The following is a 22,538-nucleotide window of genomic DNA, read 5'->3' as shown; positions in this document are numbered from 1 at the left end:
ATGGATTTACAGCTGCTTTGACCCTTGCGGCTCTAGTCAGGCTCCCCCTTATGTTGGAATTTTCCAGGACAGTTTTCCTAGACCTTCACCTGTGAGACTTTATGGTTCCATAGGGTCTTTGTGTTCCTTTATGGAAACAGCAGATTGGATGGAGAAGTGTTGGTTTATGATATTACATAATTCAGTCCTAGTAGGAAGATCAGTCATAAACCCCAGGAAACAACCAGTGGATTTGAGAGTGAAAAGGACCTTTTGCTTGTTAAGATTTGGTTATAGAAGTCAAATCCAGAGACCCCTGGGAGTGTCCCAGGCCTGACGCTTGCAAAGAACCAATAATAGTGAATATCTGGGCAGGCATTCATCTCGGAGCACAGCTGAGTTTTGTAGCCAGATTCCTAGAACACTTCCGTACCAGCCTATATTCTTCCCTCCTTAATACCAGGCAGTCTCACCTCGACCAGTTTTGGAGGAGTCGTAGGAGGGAAAGGCTCCCTTACATAGTAAGAGCCAAGCAGAGCTTGCTAGATCAGGGTTTATGAATAGGGCCAATTGTCTTTCCTAGAGAGAACTGTGGGCTGTCAAATCCTTTCCTTGGTTAACTTTGGCTTACAAACAGTGAATATTAAATTGAGCCGGGCACAGTGGCTCACACCTGTAATCCCAACACTTTGGGAGGCTGAGGTGGGCAGATCACAAGGTCAGGAGTTCGAGACAAGCCTGAGCAACATGGTGAAACCCCGTCTCTACTGAAAATACAAAAACTAGCCAGGCGTGGTGTTGTGCACCTGTAGTCCCAGCTACTCAGGAGGCTGAGGCAAGAGAATCACTTGAACCTGGGAGGCGGAGGTTGCAGTGAGCCGAGATTGCGCCACTGCACCCCAACCTGGGTGAAAGAGTGAGACTCCATCTCAAAAAAAAAAAAAAAATTAAATTGAAAAGGAAGACTCACTTTGTAATCACAAGCAATGGATTTCCCCACACCAAGAAAGCTCTAGGAAACACAGATACGGATAAAAGGGTTTTTCTGGATCTCTCACTTGGTTTCATGGGTCTAATATGGGGGCATCCAGGGACACTAGGATTTAATTACACTAGGTCACAAGGTGAATATATAGGCGTCCCTGGGTATCTGCAGGGGGTTGGTTATAGGACCACACTCTTCCCTCCCCCCCCTCACCCACCACCTGTGGATACAAAAATCTACTGATGTTCAAGCCCCTGAAAGGCCTCTAGCTCAGTGGATTCAAACCAGCAGATACAGAGTCAATAGTAACAAATGCTTTGCCTTCCCCAAAGGAAGGGATAAAGAAGTATGAACAGTAATGGCTGCCTGTGGGCTGCATATTTACTTTGCATAATAGTGGCTTGAGTAATCATGACTTAGCCACCCAAGCAGAGTCAATAAAAATTACTGCATTTATTCATCTGTCTTTATTCAATCTTTCCCATCCCACCCAACCAGACACTCAATACTCATTCTCTGAAGGTAATTCAAGCCTTATCTCACAATGTCTTCTCTCGTTATCTCAAATCAAATTGATTAACCTCTCCTCCTTGAAACTCTCATAAGCCTTAGAAGAAAGGAAGGGAGGAGATACAACCTGTTTCACTGTTGAAAATGAAGGAGAATATGTTCAATGATGCCTATAAGGATGTATGTCCTCATAGAACAATTTAATTTTAAAGGTGACAGAAACGCACATGACACTGTTCAGTTTTTTTCTTTTTCACACCCCATCAAAACCTTCAGCTTTTACACAGAATTGTTGCTATGCTTCTTATATAGTTCTCCAAATTTTCTAATAGAGACCCTTAAGCTATCCCATAATTCTGAATCAACAAAGCTGATGCAAAAGGGATGAGCTAGCAATGTAATTCCCACTCAGTGCATCAGGTTTTTTGGTCATTTTGTTAAATAGGATTTTAGAGTTTCCCTGTGGGTATGAGATTATGAAATTTTCCAGTTGAAGCTGTCAGTGTAATAATAAGAAATACCTTTCTTACATGTTACTCAAAACTGGCAGATTTGTGAGATAATGATTGTCTCAGCTTTAGGTGTCCACATTTGAAAAATGTGGATGTGGTGCTCTAGGATTCCTGCAGGTAGGGAGCTGGAAAAGGTCTTTTTAAAGTCTTTCCAACTTGAAATTTCTAATAAGATTTCTAAAACAAATCTAAATAGAGAAAAAGAATAAAAGATTTGGAGGGGAAAAAAAAGCTAGAAGGAAAAAAAAGTTCAAACTTGTAACATAGTTGCAATAGGCTGAGTCCACAATGAGTCTATCGGTTTGGTATGCCCATTTCATTTAAGTTCCTGGGATAAGAGCCTTTTAGTCATGATGTAACCAGGCAGTGCATGGAGCGCTTCTCAAGCTCTGTTTAAATACACCATTGACTTGTTGCCTATGACACCATCAAGAGTGTTCTTACAGATCCAGCCAGACAGCTAGGTCAGGCAGAGCCCAAAATAGGCCACCCATTGACTCAGAAGCTGTTTTTCAGCCTTGAGTTCAAATTGTTTCCAGGTTTAGTCAGGGTTGAGGGGCCTTGGTTCTAAAGGGTAAAGCCAAGGTGCTCAAACAGTGTAGCAGGGAAACACAGCAGTCCCAAGATGAATCCCAGACCCCTTTGACAATCCAGTGAGTTTTGTCCCTCTCAAGCTCACTTTACTATCCAAATGGACTGAATGTTTAAGTCGTAACAAAATTCAAAAGATGAAATCCGAATACCCAAGGTGACGGTATTAGGAAATGGGGCCTTTGAGAGGTAATTAGGTCATGAGGCTTTGCCTTCATGAATGGGATTAGCACCCTTATGAAACAGGCCCCCAAGAGCTCATTCGCCCCTGGAGAAAGTGCTATCTATGAAGCAAGAAGTGGGTTCTCAATGGACACCAGATTTCTGATGCCTTAATCTTGGACTTCTCAGCCTGAAGAACTATTAGAAAGAAATTTCTGTTGTGTATAAGCTACCTAGTATATGGCATTGGGTTACAGCAGCCCAAACAAAGACACAGATCTTTACTTACTCCCACACCCCAAAATAGAAATATATGTAAAATTGTGCTTATAAAATCACACTTCTTCTCAAAGGTGAATGAGTAAGGCTACTATTACTTATTGGAAAAACAAAATAATATGGTAAATCAGTTTTTGATATCTAATCATTTTGGCCTACGTTTACTATGGCAATAGATGTTGAAAGTGATGACTAACAAATGAAATCATAGATACTACACTTTGCCTGGCGATGGTGGGTGTGGTGTACACTGCTAGTTGCTGAGGCAACATCATGTCTCTATTTCATCCTCATTAAGAAAATTTTAATTTTTACAAGAATGGCAGTGTGCCCGGTGAAAAAACTACAGTTACCAGACTCTCTTGCAGCTAAAGGTGGTTGTGAGACGTAGTTCAGGCAAGATATATGTTTATTGGGGTTTCTGGAAATGTTCCACTTCCTGCTATAGCCACTTATTCTCCCTTCTTCATCTTTCTTCTTCTTCTCCTGGCTTGCTCATGTAACTCTCCGATGCTCGGCAGTTACACATGCAGGACAGAAAAGCTGAAAGGTCAAATGAGCTGGCCCTGGAGCAGCTGCACTGGGCCCTGAAATGAATACCTTCGTAGTGTTTGCAAGATAAATAAACCTCTTATTTGTTTAAATGGTGTCAACGTTTCTGTTACTCTCAGTTAAATCAATCCCAACCAGAGAGTGCAGATTGAGAAACATCAAAATTTTCCAAAATTCTATGGGTTTTATTCATATCAAGTTGTCATCTTTATTTTCAGATGAAGGAGAACTTTAGAAAGATGTGTTTGTTGTCTGCATGCTTCGTTGCAACAGCCCTGCCACACTAGGAGGAGGACAGGTTTTGGGTCCTGCCTTGGTGATAAAGGTAAAACTAAAGGACAATCAAACCTCATCAAACTTCTCTTCTGAGGTAAGCTGTTGAATACAATATTTTATTGAATATAATAAAAACAAAGAGAAATGTCAACAATAATGATACCAGAATGCATCCTGTGTTTCTATTAATGAGGAAACTGTTATGGAATTAATACATAGAATTGATTGTATGGTATATTGCCTATTTGCAGTGTCATCCCATGCTATTATCTAACTATTTACAGAAAAAAAAAAAAAACTTTAAAAGCAAGGAAAATGAGAGAACAATAATTTCAAAGGGGGATCTAATTTCACATGATGAATACCAGCTGTCAATGAACCTATACTGACTGTGTTTTTGATAAAACTAATAGTCCAAGCACCTAGAACTGTTACCCCTTTAATTGTTGATCCCTCATTTTTTAAATCATAAATATGAGTGGCTACCTGCCTCCTTCACAAGGTCGTGGTGAGATGCCAGTGCCATTTTTTCCACCTCAATTCCTTGGGTTGCACAATTTTGTGGGAATTTCCTGGGAAAACTTCAAAGCAATTTAAACAGATCTGTCCCAACCATGCAATTACAGGAGCTGATGATGTTTCAGAAACAGTGACAAAGTTCAGAATCCCATTCTTCCATCCTAGACGGGAAACATCAACTTTCCTGATGGTGAGTTTGTCAGAGTCCATTCCCAAGAGTGGGGGTGGGGAGGTGGGGTTAGGGGCTGTTGACAGGCAATGATTTCTGTGGAGTAGAAGAGAGGAAAAGAGAAAAAGAATTTGTTAGTTGTGACAGACACTTCAGTTAATTGGTCTTCATCCACCTTTTCCTGCCTGCCTCTCAATGTAGATGCTGAAAAAGCAAGATACTCATTTTTTCTGGCCACCCTTCCAGAGCCAGAAAGCCCATGAGATTCAGTAGATGTAAGATCGAGAAAGATTTTCATTCCTGGATGAAAGGAGACAGGCCTGGAAGAAGAGTTTTCTCTTGCCATCTTTGCAGTCTCTCCACTTCTGACGTGTACAGGGTCAAGTAAAGACTTGCTGTCTAGAAGTGTAGCAATGATTGGGTGGCCATGAATCATCAAACTTAAAGACAAAAACTAAACATGCTGCAGATGTTGGAGTGGAAGGACGAAAGAGCATGGAACCCCATGACCAGTCTGGGAAAATTTACCTCTGAACATCTTATTAAGTACACATTGAATGTCCTTCCTTAGCAAGTAGGTTGTTCCTGCCAAGTCTCGTATCCCTCAGTCTTGAAGAACATACGCTGACACAGATGAGTGGGATGCACAAAATCATAGAAATTCCAGAAAGGTAACCCCAAAGAAACTCAAAAACAATACAGCTCTAACAGTTAAATCATGAATAACCAGTCTCAAACTTAGCATGTTAGTTCTTGGAAATATTTACCTGGCAGAGTAAGAACCTGCTGGGACAGTTTCAGGGTTCTTCAGCCACTGAATCGATTTTAAATCAATGCCAGATGCCTCTAGGAGAAATTTGGAATATCTCCTTCATTGAGAAGGGGCACAATAAGCACAGCTATAAAAATCAAGGAAACCATGAGAATAGTTTCTTATATTAATACAGCAAATATATTCCTGAAGGGATTGATAATTTCATTTTGTTTTTAATAATAATTAATCTTTGCAATATCCTGGTGGAGAGATGGAGAGATAAAGGATGATTACTACCACTTTAGAGGGGAAAAGATAGAAAGAACATGACATTAAATGATTACCTGTAAGCCATAGTTAAAATGTAGCCCCATGTAGACAGCCAGTAAGACAGCAGAGGTAAGATTCCAGATAGCTTAAGTTGTAGTTTGGCCTCTGTCCCTCAGGCACTCTCTCTAATGACTCAGCAGGTCCCAATGAGTCACTCAGTGCCTTGCACCTCCCAGAAACTAGGCTAGGATATAAAGAGAACACAGATTAAAAAGGAAAACCAAACTAATTCATTCAAACCATTGTAATTAAGGCAATCTAGTCATTTTTTTGTCTCTTAAACCTTTAGAATAAAAAGGCGGCAAAGGAGAAAAAAAGAAATAAGGAAATCACCAATATAAAGAAATATACAAGAATACTTAAATGTCAGCAATACTGTCAAACAATTTCTACAAAGTAAGCAAAAATGGAGTAACTAGAAGTACCAGAGGAGAGAAATACCATAAAGATGTTAAGCATTGAGAGTTAACTAGGGTTGTCAGCAAATAAAACTTGTTTGTTAATAAGCCATGCTGTAACTCTTTCAAAATAACATAAGTGGCTTGAAATAAAGTCTACATAATCCACGTGGCCTTTAGAATATAAATAACACTGCCTGAGTGCAAACCCTTGCCTTGCCACATACTAGCAGTGCCATTTAGCTTCTCACTGCCTTCACTTTACTGATTAAGTTTATTGCGGTAGTAGTAACAGCTCCAGCCTCAGAGGGCTCTCACTTAAATTTATCTAAAATTTCTGAAACAGCACCTGGCCCAGAGTGAATACTATGCAAGCGTTTATTATTACAAGAATTGAATAATTAACAGGTATTTTAAAACATATTCATGTATATATTTAATATAAACATTTGGAAGATGTAAAGAACTGATGATATCATAGGACTTTAAGAATATCTCAGGCCAGGTGCGGTGGCTCATGCCTGTAATCCCAGCACTTTGGGAGGCCGAGGCGGGTGGATCACCTGAGGTCAGGAGTTCAAGACCAGCCTGACCAACATGAAGAAACTCCATCTCTACTAAAAATACAAAAAAATTAGCCGGGCGTGGTGGCGGGCGCCTGTAATCCCAGCTACTCAGGAAGCTGAGGCAGGAGAATCGCTTGAACCTGGGAGGCAGAGGTTGCAGTGAGCCGAGATCGCACCATTGCACTCCAGCCTGGGCAACGAGAGAAACTCTGTCTCAAAGAAAAAGAATATCTCAGCAGATTCTAAAAATTACAAAATATGAAACCCACATTCTCTGGCTACACTACAATAAGTAACCAACCATTATTTTTTTAACGGTAACATTTAAACACCCCCTCTTTGCCTCACCCCACCACCACTGAATAAGGCATGTTGTTTTATAGGGGTGAGAAGTTGGTTGATTATTGGTGGTAGCATTTTTCCTACCATGGAACCATGAGAAATTTCCCCTTTTTCTTTGTTAAGCAAGATAGCTGGTCTTGAAGTCATTGAGTTCTGGATATCCCTGACCTAGAGGGAAGCTAATTTTGTTTTATGAGGCACATTAGGGGAAACAAGTTTTGTTCTGGGGGTGCAAAAAGAAAGTGGCCCTTCCTGGGGAGATAGTTGGATTTTATGAGACCAAGAGTTGGGAGTGTCTTCAGGTACAGGACGTTGGTTGGGGACTGGCTACTGTCCTCCAATAGAGAACCAAATACCATGGCTTTTGGAGCTCAGCCAAGATCCCCAAGGTCAGATTTGATGTTAAGGGTGTGAAAGCCATGATCAGAACCTGTCTTCTAATAAAATTATATTGTAGGTATCTATTGTTACACAGTAAACTGTCCCAAAACTTTAAATTGTTGACTTACAACAATTTATTACATCTCCTGATTTTGTGGGTCTGGAATTTGGATAGGGATCATCTGGGTGGTTCTTCTGTTCTAAGAAAGGTTGGCAAAGACCACTCAGTGTTATTCAGCTGACAGGTGGGCTGGGCTGGAGGGTTCTAAGATAGTTTCCTACACAGGAAGGCTTTGTGCATGTGTCTGGTCAAAGATGGCTGAAGAATCCGCTTAGCAGTGTTGGTTGAGCAGAGCACCTACATGTGGCCTGTGCAGCATGATGATCTCAGTGCAGCCAGACATTGTAGATGGTGGCTCAGGACTCCAAGCCTGAATGAGACAGAGCACCATGGTCTTTTATAACCTACACCAGAAGTCCTCTACTGTCACAGGTACTGTTTACTGGTCAACTCAGTCACAAGCCAGCCCAGATAAAAGAGAAGGGCTCATAACCCCCTTAATAGTAGGAATGTCAAAAACTTTGCAGCCACAACTTTAAACCACCACAGCTATGTCAGTATAAGCTTAGGGGAACATCAAAATGAACTGGGAATCAGGGTCCTTTCTCCCATTTCATGGACTGCATAAGCCACCAGAATTCGTGTGTAAATGTACCTGATGGAAGAGAAGCCAGAAGGTTTTAATTAAATATTTTTAATCGCATCAAGAAAATATCCTTAAATTCTTATTTTACTGAAGTTTTAAAATTGTTACACATTTAAAACAAATGTATTCGTGTAAAAAGTACCACAGAATTTAAAATATCTCTTCTTCACTGTACCCCAACAGATTTCTGTTGGCTGCTGTGGCAAATATCACACACTTAGTGACTTCAAATAACACAGATGTATCATCTGACAGGCTGGAGATGGTAAGTGCAGCATAGGTCTCATTGAGCTAAAATCTACATGTTCAAAGTGCTGAGTTCCTTCCTAGAGACTCTTGCGGAGAATCTGTTTACTTGCTCATTTAAGTTGCTGGCAGAATTTAGTTCTTTGAGGTTGTAGAACTGAGATCCTCATTTCCCCATTCCTAAGTTCCAAAGGCCATCCACATTCTTTGGCTCAGGGCCTCCCCTTCATCTTCAAAGCCAGCAATGGCAGGTCCAACTCTTGTCAAACTTTGCATCTTTCTCCCTCTTCCTCACTTCAGCCAGAAAAGATAACCTGCTGTGAAAGATTCAGGTGATTAGATTGTCTGCATTTAGATAAATCCAGGATAATCTCTCCATCTCAAGATCCTTAACTTAATCACATCTGCAAAGTTCCTTTTGTCACAAAAGGCAATATACTCACAGTTTCTGGGGATTAAGATGTGAATATGTTTGGGGGCCGTTATTCTGCCTATCACACTTAAAGCTCCCTATCTGATTTCTAAAATCTTTTGGTCTATTACCAGTGTAAACTACTATTTCTGGATTTTCTTGTTTAGGTTAGACCTTAGCATTAGGGCATTAACTGTTGACTTACTTTCATAAATATAATGCTTTAATTCTTTTATATACCCACACACTCACACACATACATATTGTTTCTTCCCTCATTCTCCCAAAAGTGTTCTATCCCAATTTTTGGAGGTATTCAAATTATTATAAGCCAGTAAATATTTTTATAACTAAAACACATATTGTGCTATGATTATTTTTTCCTGTATAACTTTTCTTGTACAACTGCAGTCTCATTATTTGTCACATTTTTTTCATTCACTTAATTTTCTATGTATTGGTCATCTTTGAAGTTTTCATCAGAATTGGAAATTATTTCTCAATACATTGAAACACAACAGATAATCTATCCATTTTTCTTTCTTCTTGAAACATCCCTACTTCTCCTCATGCTTTTTCCTTTGAACTTGGATGGATTGCCCTCTAGTCTACTGTAGCTGCTAACCTTAAGATATCCTTAAGTTACTCTTAGTATCACTCCGAGTGATACTTAGTGAGTTATCTTATTATCACTCCCAGGATTCCCTTCATATTTTTCCTATGTTGGGGATCACCTGTCTCTGGGTTTACTCCCACTTTTTGTTGGAGCACATCCTCCAATAGCTCCCTGAGAAAAAGTGCATGATTATTTTTTCTTCTTTAGTTTGAATGCCTTAAAATCTCTTTATTCCACTCATTTGTATGTCCGTTTGTTTACTGGTTAGGCTCTGTGTAGTATTCTGGGTTGGAAATCTGTCTCCCTCTGTCTCCAGAACAAAGCTGAGATTGGTGAGGATATGGTGTGGCCAGTGGCCTACATGGCATGTCATATCAATGGAGTGACAGAGAAGGATACTTGTGAAGAGACAGTTAACCAGAATGATGTCTCCCCAAGCACATTCTCAGGAAGATCACTTTCGGAAGAGAATAGACATGGTACTTGAGGATCTGGGAACTAATTCTTTTAAACTATCCATACCTGCTTACTTAAGAGAAGTTTACATGTATTTAACCTCTAGACTTTCATGTACTTACCCCAGTTTGCATATTGCTGTTCTAAAACATCAAATCTTCCTGGAAATGTGGGAACCAAGAGGTAGAGAGACATAAATACCAGGCTCCCTCTCTTCTTTACTTATCTCCCAAAACCAGAGACAAAAAGCTTTAGCTATTTCTTTCTTCTGTATCACATCCTTTTTCCACCCTATAGAACAACAGTAAAAGTGGTTTGGTGGCCTCTTTGTGATTTTGATGTTCAGTAACCTAAGTTTCTCTAGATTATAGAATCCAGAATACTCAGATATGGCCATGAATGATGACAATTGTCCTTTATTATTTTTCCTTTTAAAATTTATATCAGAGGCCGGGTGCAGTAGCTCATGCCTATAATCCCAGTACTTTGGGAGGCCGAGGCAGAAGGTTCACTTGAACCCAGGAGTTCGAGACCAGCGTGGGCAACATGGCCAGACCCCAACTCCATTAAAAAATATAAAAATTAGCCAGGTTTGGTGGTACTACTTGGGAGGCTGAGATGGGAAGATTGCTTGAGCCTGGGAGGTTGAGGCTACAGTGAGCTGGGATCACACCATTGCATTCCAGCCTGGGAGACAGAGCGAGAACTTATCTCAAAAAAAAAAAAAATATATATATATATATATATATATATATATATATATAAAAGAAACTTGCATGGTTCCCTTTGAAAGATATAAATTTAAGATACATATGCATTTTAGATTTTTAAAAAGACATCTTTTTTTTTTTTTTTGAGACAGGGTTTTGCTTTTGTTGCCCAGGCTGGAGTGCAATGGCACAATCTCAGTTCACTGCAACCTCTGCCTTCCGGGTTCAAGCAATTCTTCTGCCTCAGCCTCCCGAGTAGCTGAGATTACAGGCACGTGCTACCACGCCTGGCTACTTTTTGTATTTTTAGTAGAGACGGGGTTTCACCATGTTGGTCAGGCTGGTCTTGAACTCCTGACCTCAGGTGATCCATCTGCCTCGGCTTCCCAAAGTGCTGGGATTACAGGCATGAGCCACCACACCCAGCCAAAAGACATCATTTTTAAGTATTCAAGTTAAGAAGGAAAAGAAAGACTTCAAGAATTTTCTAATCACCTGTATCTTTGTTGTGAGCAATTTTGGCATATGTGCCTGCTAATGTCATACTAAAAATTATGATTAATTTTAAAAACATTTTAAAGGAAGTAATTAAGTCCTAGAGACTAGGTATTATAGCAGTGTTACAACCTTATGCTCTGTAAGTTTGTTTTTTTTTTTTTTTTAATGTTGGCTACCACTTATTTGTGTGTGTGTATGTATGTTTTCTTTTTTTATTGTTGTTATACTTTAAGTTCTGGGGTACATGTGCACAATGTGGAAGTTTGTTACATATGTATATATGTGCCATGTTGGTGTGCTGCACCCATTAACTCGTCATTTACATTAGGTATATCTCCTAATGTTATCCCTCCCCCTGCCCCCATCCCACGACAGGCCCCAGTGTGTGATGTTCCCCTTCCTGTGTCCAAGTGTTCTCATTGTTCAATTCCCACCTATGAGTGAGAACATGCAGTGTTTGGTTTTTTTTCTTTTTTTTTGTTTTTTATTTTTTTATTTTTTTATGTTTGAGAAGGAGTCTCGCTCTTTTGCCCAGGCTGGAGTGCAGTGGCGTTATCTTGGCTCACTGCAAGCTCCGCCTCCTGGGTTCACGCCATTCTCCTGCCTCAGCCTCCCAAGTAGCTGGGACTACAGGCGCCCGCCACCACGCCCGGCTAATTTTTTGTATTTTTAGTAGAGATGGGGTTTCACCGTGTTAGCCAGGATGGTCTCGATCTCCTGACCTCGTGATCTGCCCGCCTCGGCCTCCCAAAGTGCTGGGATTACAGGCGTGAGCCACCACGCCCGGCCTAGTGTTTGGTTTTTTGTCCTTGTGATATTTTGCTGAGAATGGTGGTTTCCAGCTTCATCCATGTCCCTACAAAGGACATGAACTCACCATTTTTTATGGCTGCATACTATTCCATGGTGTATATGTGCCACATTTTCTTTTCTTTTTTTTTTTTTATTATACTTTAGGTTTTAGGGTACATGTGCACAATGTGCAGGTTTGTTACATATGTATCCATGTGCCATGTTGTTTTACTGCACCCATTAACTCGTCATTTAGAATTAGGTATATCTCCTAATGCTGTCCCTCCCCCCTCCCCCCACCCCACAACAGGCCCCGGAGTGTGATGTTCCCCTTCCTGTGTCCACGAGTTCTCATTGTTCAATTCCCACCTATGAGTGAGAACATGCGGTGTTTGGTTTTTTGTCCTTGCGATAGTTTACTGAGAATGATGTTTTCCAGTTTCATCCATGTCCCTACAAAGGACATGAACTCATCATTTTTTATGGCTGCATAGTATTCCATGGTGTATATGTGCCACATTTTCTTAATCCAGTCTATCGTTGTTGGACATTTGGGTTGGTTCCAACTCTTTACTATTGTGAATAGTGCCGCAATAAACATACGTGTGCATGTGTCTTTATAGCAGCATGATTTATAGTCCTTTGGGTATATACCCAGTAATGGGATGGCTGGGTCAAATGGTATTTCTAGTTCTAGATCCCTGAGGAATCGCCACACTGACTTCCACAATGGTTGAACTAGTTTACAGTCCCACCAACAGTATAAAAGTGTTCCTATTTCTCCACATCCTCTCCAGCACCTGTTGTTTCCTGAATTTTTAATGATGGCCATTCTAACTGGTGTGAGATGGTATCTCATTGTGGTTTTGATTTGCATTTCTCTGATGGCCAGTGATGATGAGCATTTTTTCATGTGTTTGTTGGCTGCATAAATGTCTTCTTTTGAGAAGTGTCTGTTCGCCCACTTTTTGATGGGGTTGTTTGTTTTTTTCTTGTAAATTTGTTTGAGTATTTTGTAGATTCTGGATATTAGCTCTTTGTCAGATGAGTAGATTACAAAAATTTTCTCCCATTCTGTAGGTTGCCTGTTCACTCTGATGGTAGTTTCTTTTGCTGGGCAGAAGCTCTTTAGTTTAATTAGATCTCATTTATCAATATTGGCTTTTGTTGCCATTGCTTTTGGTGTTTTAGACATGAAGTCCTTGCCCATGCCTATGTCCTGAATGGTATTGCCTAGGTTTTCTTCTAGGGTTTTTATGGTTTTAGGTCTAACATTTAAGTCTTTAATGCATCTTGAATTAATTTTTGTATAAGGTGTAAGGAAGGGATCCAGTTTCAGCTTTCTACATATGGCTAGCCAGTTTTCCCAGCACCATTTATTAAATAGGGAATCCTTTCCCCATTGCTTGTTTTTGTCAGTTTTGTCAAAGATCAGATGGTTGTAGCTGTGTGGTATTATTTCTGAGGGCTCTGTTCTGTTCCATTGGTCTATATCTCTGTTTTGGTACCAGTACCATGCTGTTTTGGTTACTGTAGCCTTGTAGTATAGTTTGAAGTTAGGTAGCATGATGCCTCCAGCTTTGTTCTTTTGGCTTAGGATTGTTTTGGCAACACGGGCTCTTTTTTCATTCCATATGAACTTTAAAGTAGTTTTTTTCCAATTCTGTGAAGAAAGTCATTGGTAGCTTGATGGGGATGGCATTGAATCTATAAATTACCTTGGGCAGTATGGCCATTTTCACATATTGATTCTTCCTATCCATGAGCATGGAATGTTCTTCCATTTGTTTGTGTCCTCTTTTATTTCGTTGAGCAGTGGTTTGTAGTTCTCCTTGAAGAGGTCCTTCACATCCCTTGTAAGTTGGATTCCTAGGTATTTTATTCTCTTTGAAGCAATTGTGAATGGGAGTTCACTCATGATTTGGCTCTCTGTTTGTCTGTTATTGGTGTATAAGAATGCTTGTGATTTTTGCACATTGATTTTGTATCCTGCGACTTTGCTGAAGTTGCTTATCAGCTTAAGGAGCTTTTGGGCTGAGATGATGGGGTTTTCTAAATATACAATCATGTCATCTGCAAACAGGGACAATTTGACTTCCTCTTTTCCTAATTGAATACCCTTTATTTCTTTCTCCTGCCTGATTGCCCTGCAGAACTTCCAGCACTATGTTGAATAGGAGTGGTGAGAGAGGGCATCCCTGTCTTTTGCCAGTTTACAAAGGGAATGCCTCTAGCTTTTGCCCATTCAGTATGATATTGGCTGTGGGTTTGTCATGAATAGCTCTTATTATTTTGAGATACGTCCCATTAATACCTAATTTATTGAGAGTTTTTAGCATGAAGGCTGTTGAATTTTATCAAAGGCCTTTTCTACATCTATTGAGATAATCGTGTGGTTTTTGTCTTTGGTTCTGTTTATATGCTGGATTACATTTATTGATTTGCATATGTTGAACCAGCCTTGCATCCCAGGGATAAAGCCCACTTAATCATGGTGTGTAAGCTTTTTGATGTGCTGCTGGATTCGGTTTGCCAGTATTTTATTGAGGATTTTTGCATCGATGTTCATCAGGGATATTGGTCTAAAATTCTCTTTTTTTGTTGTTGTCTGCCAGGCTTTGGTATCAGGATGATGCTGGCCTCATAAAATGAGTTAGGGAGGATTCCCTCTTTTTCTGTTGATTGGAATAGTTTCAGAAGGAATGGTACCAGCTCCTCCCTGCACCACTGGTAGAATTCAGCTGTGACTCTGTCCGGTCCTGGACTTTTTTGTTTAGTAGGCTATTAATTATTGCCTCAATTTCAGAGCCTGTTGTTGGTCTGTTCAGGGATTCAACTTCTTCCTGGTTTAGTCTTGGGAGGGTGTATGTGTCCAGGAATTTATCCATTTCTTCTAGATTTTCTAGTTTATTTGCGTAGAGGTGTTGATAGTATTCTCTGATGGTAGTTTGTATTTCTGTGGGATCGGTGGTGATATCCCCTTTTTCATTTTTTATTGCATCTATTTGATTCTTCTCTCTTTTCTTCTTTATTAGTCTTGCTAGCGGTCTATCAATTTTGTTGATCTTTTCAAAAAACCAGCTCCTGGATTCATTGATTTTTTGAGGCATTTTTTGTGTCTCTATCTCCTTCAGTTCTGCTCTAATCTTAGTTATTTCTTGCCTTCTACTAGTTTTTGAATGTGTTTGCTCTTGCTTCTCTAGTTCTTTTAATTATGATGTTAGGGTGTCAACTTTAGATCTTTCCTGCTTTCTCTTGTGTGCATTTAGTGCTATAAATTTCCCTCTACACACTGTTTTAAATGTGTCCCGGAGATTCTGGTATGTCGTGTCTTTGTTCTCATGGTTTCAAAGAACATCGTTGTTTCTGCCTTCATTTCATTATATACCCAGTAGTCATTCAGGAGCAGGTTGTTCAGTTTCCATGTAGTTGAGTGGTTTTGAGTGAGTTTCTTAATCCTGAGTTCTAGTTTGATTGCACTGTGGTCTGAGAGACAGTTTGTTATAATTTCTGTTTTTCACATTTGCTGAGGAGTGCTTTACTCCCAACTATGTGGTCAATTTTGGAATAAGTGTGATGTGGTGCTGAGAAGAATGTATATTCTGTTGATTTGGGGTGGAGGGTTCTGTAGATGTCTATTAGGTCTGCTTGGTGCAGAGCTGAGTTCAATTCCTGGATATCCTTATTAACTTTCTGTCTCGTTGATCTGTCTAATGTTGACAGTGGGGTGTAAAAGTCCCCCATTATTATTGTGTGGGAGTCTAAGTCTCTTTGTAGATCTCTAAGGACTTGCTTTATGAATCTGGGTGCTCCTGTATTGGGAGCATATATATTTAGGATAGTTAGCTCTTCTTGTTGAATTGATCCCTTTACCATTATGTAATGACCTTCTTTGTCTCTTTTGATCTTTGTTGGTTTAAAATCTGTTTTATCAGAGACTAGGATTGCAACCCCTGCCTTTTTTTGTTTTCCATTTACTTGGTAGATCTTCCTCCATCCCTTTATTTTGAGTCTATGTGTGTCTCTGCACGTGAGGTGGGTTTCCTGAATACAGCACACTGATGGGTCTTGACTCTTTATCCAATTTGCCAGTCTGTGTCTTTTAATTGGAGCATTTAGCCCATTTACTACATTGAAGGTTAATATTGTTATGTGTGAATTTGATCCTGTTATTATGATGTTAGTTGGTTATTTTGCTCGTTAGTTGATGAAGTTTCTTCCTAGCATCGATGGTCTTTACAATTTGGCATGTTTTTGCAGTGATTGGTACCAGTCGTTCCTTTCCATGTTTAGTGCTTCCTTCAGGAGCTCTTGTTGGGCAGGCCTGGTGGTGACAACATCTCTCAGCATTTGCTTGTCTGTAAAGGATTTTATTTCTCCTTCACTTATGAAGCTTAGTTTGCCTGGATCAGAAATTCTGGGTTGAAAATTCTTTTCTTTAAGAATGTTGAATATTGGCCCCCACTCTCTTCTGGCTTGTAGAGTTTCTGCCGAGAGGTCTGCTGTTAGTCTGATGGGCTTCCCTTTGTGGGTAACCCGACCTTTCTTTCTGGCTGCCCTTAACATTTTTTCCTTCATTTCAACTTTGGTGAATCTGACAATTATGTGTCTTGGAGTTGCTCTTCTCGAGAGTATCTTTGTGGCATTCTCTGTATTTCCTGAATTTGAATGTTGGCCTGCCTTGCTAGGTTGGGGAAGTTCTGGATAATATCCTGCAGAGTAAGTTTTCCAACTTGGTTCCATTCTCCCTGTCACTTTCAGGTACACCAATCAGACATAGATTTGGGCTTTTCACATAGTCCCATATTTCTTGAAGGCTTTGTTAATTTCTTTTAACTCTTTTTTCTCTAAACTTCTCTTCTTGCTTCATTTCATTCATTTGATCTTCAATCACTGATACCCTTTCTTCCACCTGATCAAATCAGCTACTGAAGCTTGTGCATGTGTCACGTAGTTCTCGTGTCATGGTTTTCAGCTCCATTAGGCCACTTAAGGACTTCTCTACACTGGTTATTCTAGTTAGCCATTCGTCTAATCTTTTTTCAAGGTTTTTAGCTTCTTTGCAATGGGTTCAAACTTCCTCCTTTAGCTCAGAGATGTTTGATCATCTGAAGCCTTCTTCTCTCAACTTGTCAAAGTTATTCTCCATCCAGCTTTGTTCCGCTGCTGGCAAGGAGCTGTGTTCCTTTGGAGGGGGAGAGGTGCTCTGATTTTTAGAATTTTCAGCTTTTCTGCTCTGTTTTTTCCCCATCTTTGTGGTTTTATCTACCTTTAGTCTTTGATGATGGTGATGTACAGATGAGGTTTTGGTGTGGATGTCCTTTCTGTTTGTTAGTTTTCCTTCTAACAGTCAGGACCCTCAGCTGCAGGTCTGTTGGAGTTTGCTGGAGGTCCACTCCAGACCCTGTTTGCCTGGGTATCAGCAGGGGAGGCTGCAGAACAGCAACTGTTGATGAACAGCAAATGTTGCTGCCTGATCATTCCTCTGGAAGCTTCGTCTCAGAGGGGTACCTGCCCATTTGAGGTGTCAGTCTGCCTCTACTGGGGGGTGCCTCCCAGTTAGGCTACTCAGGGGTCAGGGACCCACTTGAAGAGGCAGTCTGTCCATTCTCAGATCTCAAACTCCGTGCTGGGAGAACCACTACTCTCTTCAAAGCTGTCAGACAGGGACATTTAAGTCTGCAGAGGTTTCTGCTGCCTTTTGTTCAGCTATGCCCTGCCCCCAGAGGTGGAGTCTACAGAGGCAGGCCTCCTTGAGCTGCGATGGGCTCCACCCAGTTCAAGCTTCCAGGCCACTCTGTTTACCTTCTCAAGCCTCAGCAATGGCAGGCGCCCCTCCCCCAGCCTCGCTGCTGCCTTGCAGTTAGAACTCGGACTACTGTGCTAGCAATGAGCGAGGCTCCGTGGGCATAGGACCCTCCGAGCCAGGCGAAGGGTATAATCTCCTGGTGTGCCGTTTGCTAAGACCATTGGAAAAGCGCAGTATTAGGATGGGAGTGACCCAATTTTCCAGGTACCGTCTGTCCCAGCTTCCCTTGGCTAGGAAAGGGAATTCCCTGACCCCTTGCACTTCCTGGGTAAGGCGATGCCTCACCCTGCTTCGGCTCATGCTCAGTGGGCTGCACCCAGTGTCCTACACCTACTGTCCGACAGGCCCCAGTGAGATGAACCTGGTACCTCAGTTGGAAATGCAGAAATCACCCGTCTTCTGCGTTGCTCACACTGGGAGCTGTAGACTGGAGCTGTTCCTATTCGACCATCTTCTGCTCTAAGTTTTTTATAATCTTTTTGGGAAGGTAAGACAGTTATACAGTGAACAGTTAAGCAGTCTATGATTAATTGCCAAAATGAGTGCTATAAAGATATAATCTCCGATTCAGTATCAGGAAAGACGAGGGCTGTTAGGGAATTTGCCCCAGAACTTTATTTTATAATCTATTTAGATTTTTTTAAAAATCCTAAACTATCAGGTAGTGAGAAATGCAATCGAAAATTTCATACTAAAATTCAGAGTTACCTTAGTTATATTCTCAACCTCTGGGTCCAGACATATTCATTTCTACCACAAGTTCTGAATAGAAATAAACATTAAGATATTAAAATTGAATTTTCACCCTAAGGCTAATATGGAAATGAAATTGAAAAAAAATACATCTATTGCTTTTACACAAAGCTTCCTAAGAGATTTTGGTTATGTGAACATTTATATGTCTTGCATTTTAACTTCCTGAGGGAACAATAGAAATATATTCCCACCCTGCTAAGGGCTTACCACCCAGTTCCTATAGAGAGGGAAATCCTTTCAACTCAAATAGTTTAACAACAGTGTTACAGTTTAAGGCTCTATCAATTAATGATGAAGGATAACAATTTACTAGTTGATAAATATTACATATTTGATGTCTGTAGATGAACTCTTTCATGCCCTTGAGCTAGTAATACATATTAATTAAGTTAAATGCAGATTTCACACTTAATCTCCCCATTACATGGCAAATGTAGATAGCTTGAAAAATCACAAATGACTTGAAACACTATAAACGTGTAGGTGTTTCAGTATATAAGTCATAAAGGAAAAAAATATTCAGTTCAAATTGTTCTAAAGCTCAAGTTCAAATTTCCCTTTCTAGTTGACATTTGCTGAATTTCTGGAATCCACCAATTGTCTTTAAATTCTAAACAGGGAAAAACTACTTCCTTAGGAGTTAGGAAAAAAAATGATGAAAACTAAATCACTTTTTAAGGCAATCGCAAACCAGCCATCAACTGTCATTACTAGGGAAATATGTAGTTAGGATTAGGAAGTAAGAACTCTTTGAGTGGGACCCTGAAGGCATAAATATAAACTACACACCACACCTTAGCTGTACTTGCCAACTGAGGCTTCAAAAATTACATGGTTTCTAATTAAGTAAATTACATTCATGTTTTTCCCATAATCAAAGGATATAGATCAAAGTTTGGCTTCACAATCTTGTTGCCTTCTGAAGAGGCATTCTCATATGAAAAAGAGGCCATTGCCTAGGTAAATCAAGAGACCAGCTTAGAAAGTGATCAAAGCCATGAACAACCCATTTTGTTAATTATTCAGGGACATGCAGACACACTTATTGAAAGCTCCAAGATCACAGCAAAGTATTAGTGCACATTTCGGCCTGGTGCCTTGGCATATTTTTTTTCATTAAAATGGCTTCATTTGGAAACCCATAAGAAAAAGCACTGCTGTACCAGAAGAAGAAAAAGAGGTTGTAGATTTTAAACTTCAATAGAATCGTTTCAGCAACTTATATATATTTTTTACCTTTAACCTATTTGAATGTGACAGCTGTAGAAAATACGTTGGAATTGAATCTTTAACTACAAAAGTCTTGTTTTTGAAAGAAAATTTTGTTAGATACTGGAACAACCTGAACGAATGCAACACAGAATTATTAAAAATGCTATTTCTGGAGATAGAAAAAAGCTGTGCTAGGTTTGGAAGACTCCTGGATTTAAGGTGGCAAGAGCAGAGCAAAAACAAATTAACTGCAGGAATGTTTTCCATTCCAGAGTAAATCTGACTGCTCAGATAATAAAAGAAAACCAAAATCCTCTTGGTTATGGTTGGGTTTGTGCACATTTTGTTGTTGTTGTTGTTGTTGAGATGGAGTCTCACTCTGTTGCCCAGGCTGGAGCACGGTGGTGCAATCTCAGCTCACAGCAGCCTCCGCCTCCCAAGTTCAAGCAATTCTCCTGCCTCAGCCTCCTGAGTAGCTGGGATTACAGGCGCATGCCAATGCACTCGACTAATTTTTTGTATTTTTAGTAGAGATGGGGCTTCACCATGTTGGCCAGGCTAGTCTTGAACTCCTGACCTTAGGTAATATGCCCACCTTGGCCTCCCAAAGTGTGCACAATTTTTAAACCACCAAAACATCATATACACCATGCAGAAATATTACAACTAAACATCTAACTGAATGGGAAAAAAGAGAGGAGTCGGGGGCTACACAAATAGGACAAGAGACCTCAGGTTAAAAAGCTGAGGTAGGCCGGGCGCGGTGGCTCACGCCTGTAATCCCAGCACTTTGGGAGGCCAAGGCGGGTGGATCACGAGGGCAGGAGATCGAGACCATCCTGGCTAACACAGTGAAACCCCGTCTCTACTAAAAATACAAAAAATTAGCTGGGTGAGGTGGCGGGTGCCTGTAGTCCCAGCTACTCGGGAGGCTGAGGCAGGTGAATGGCATGAACCCCGGGGGGCGGAGTCTGCAGTGAGCCGAGATCACGCCACTGCACTCCAGCCTGGGCGACAGCGAGACTCTGTCTCAAAAAAAAAAAGCTGAGGCGGCCCACCCAACCACCAGCTGGGATCTGATCCACCCTCACTGTTATGAACTGAAAGTTTGTGTCCCTCCAAAATTCATATATTGAAGCCCTAAAACACCCATGTGATGGTATTTGGGGCTGGGGCCTTTCAGGGATAATTAGGGTTTGATGAGGTCATGAAGGTAGGGCCCCCCTAATAGGATTAGTGCCCTTACAAGAAGAGCACGGGCCAGGTGCAGTGGCTCACACTTGTAATCCCAGCCCTTTGGGATCCCAGGCCAAGACAGGAGTATCACTTGAGGCCAGGAGTTCAGGACCAGCCTGGGAAACATAGTGAGACCCTGTCTCTGTTAAAAATAATAATAATAAAAAAATAGCCAGGCATGGTGGTGTGTGCCTGTAGTCCCAGCTACTTGGGAGGCTGATGTGAGAGGGTTGCTTAAGCCCAGGAGGTCAAGGCTGCAATGAGCTATGGTCACGTCACTGTGTTCCAGCCTGGGTTTTAGTGCAACACCCTATCTTTAAAAACAATAATAATAGTAATAAGAAAAGACACCAGAGTGCACTCATGTTTGTGCATGGGTGTTCTCTCCCTCACTTGCTTTCTCTCTCTCTCTCTCTACCTGCATACACTAAGGAAAGGCCATGTGAAAACATGGTGAGAAGACAGTCATCTGCAACCCAAGGAGAGAGACTTCACCAGACACCGACCCTGCTGGCACCTTGATCTTGGACTTCCAGTGTTCAGAACTATGAGAAATAAATTCCTGTTATGTAAGGTGCCCAGTCCGTGGTATTTTGTTGTAACAGCCTGAGCTGATGAAGATGAATTTTCCTTTCAAGATCAGGTCTTGGGCTTCAGAGTCAGCCTCACTATGGAAAGCAATGGCTAGTCTCACCTTCCCACAGAAGACTTGGTTTTATTGGAGGCAAGTTTTGTCTTGCTTATTGAGGTACTACAAAGCATAACAAAATTCACATTTTATAAAGTGACTACCACATGATCACTCTGAATTTTATTTTACCTGTCATTTCTCGGTATCAATAGGTTTTACTTCCGCTTGTTCTGGATTTCAGTGATTGACGATTGAATACAATAAATATTTATTGAGCACCTTTTATGAGGAGATATTAATTGAACAAAATGCCTGTCCTCACAGAGTCGACATTCTGACGGAGGGTGCTAGAAGAAGAGAGGGAAAGACAATAAACATGTAAACAAATAAACATGGCATATCAAACGTCAGATTATGACTTCCACTTCTGGCTGTGAAAAGCCATCTTGTAGCTGATTAACCATCCCACCTAAAACACTACATCTGAAACATGAAGAAAACACTGGGAAGCAGCCAACTTAGGCAGGCAGGACAGTGCTCCAGACAGAAAACCCAGGGAGGCAGCTCCATGTTTACCCTGGTTTTTCCCCCGAGCACATTTTCCAAATTGCAGCATGCATGAAAAGACTCCAAGCTGATGGCCGGGCGCGGTGGCTCACGCTTGTAATCCCAGCACTTTGGGAAGCCGAGGCGGGCGGATCACGAGGTCAAGAGATCGAGACCACGGTGAAACCCCGTCTCTACTAAAAATACAAAAAATTAGCCGGGCGTGGTGGTGGGCGCCTGTAGTCCCAGCTACTCGGAGAGGCTGAGGCAGGAGAATGGCGTGAACCCGGGAGGCGGAGCTTGCGGTGAGCAGAGATTGCACCACTGCACTCCAGCCTGGGCTGGAGACTCCGTCTCAAAAAAAAAAAAAAAAAGACTCCAAGCTGAAAGTGGCAGTCTTAGCAGGTAAAGGGACAACAGTCAGTGTGTAGAGCTATCAAAGTATCTTGAACTTGAGGGACAAAACCTTAGGGAGGAATCACAAACCACAACAACAAAAAAAATAACAAAAAACAAGGAACTTCATACAATTTCCCTCAAACCATTGTTGGATTTTTTTTTTTTTTTTGAGACAGTCTTGCTCTCATCGCCCAGGCTGGAGTGCAG

The 22,538-nt window shown here is 41.0% G+C and overlaps 1 long non-coding RNA gene across 1 annotated transcript; it reads left to right on the top strand.

The window, feature by feature from the left end:
* The first annotated feature begins 3,631 nt into the window (after positions 1–3,631).
* Positions 3,632–21,666, top strand: LOC105739619. The gene is made up of 4 exons (XR_001115570.2): positions 3,632–3,940; positions 4,473–4,555; positions 4,736–4,918; positions 21,188–21,666. It is a non-coding gene; the product is annotated as an uncharacterized LOC105739619 (long non-coding RNA).
* Positions 21,667–22,538: the final 872 nt, after the last annotated feature.

Source organism: Nomascus leucogenys, chromosome 4 (assembly GCF_006542625.1).
Source record: "Nomascus leucogenys isolate Asia chromosome 4, Asia_NLE_v1, whole genome shotgun sequence".
Lineage (NCBI taxonomy): Eukaryota > Metazoa > Chordata > Mammalia > Primates > Hylobatidae > Nomascus > Nomascus leucogenys.
The sequence above is the reverse complement of the archived record's forward strand: the minus strand, read 5'-3'. Positions and strand labels throughout refer to the sequence as shown.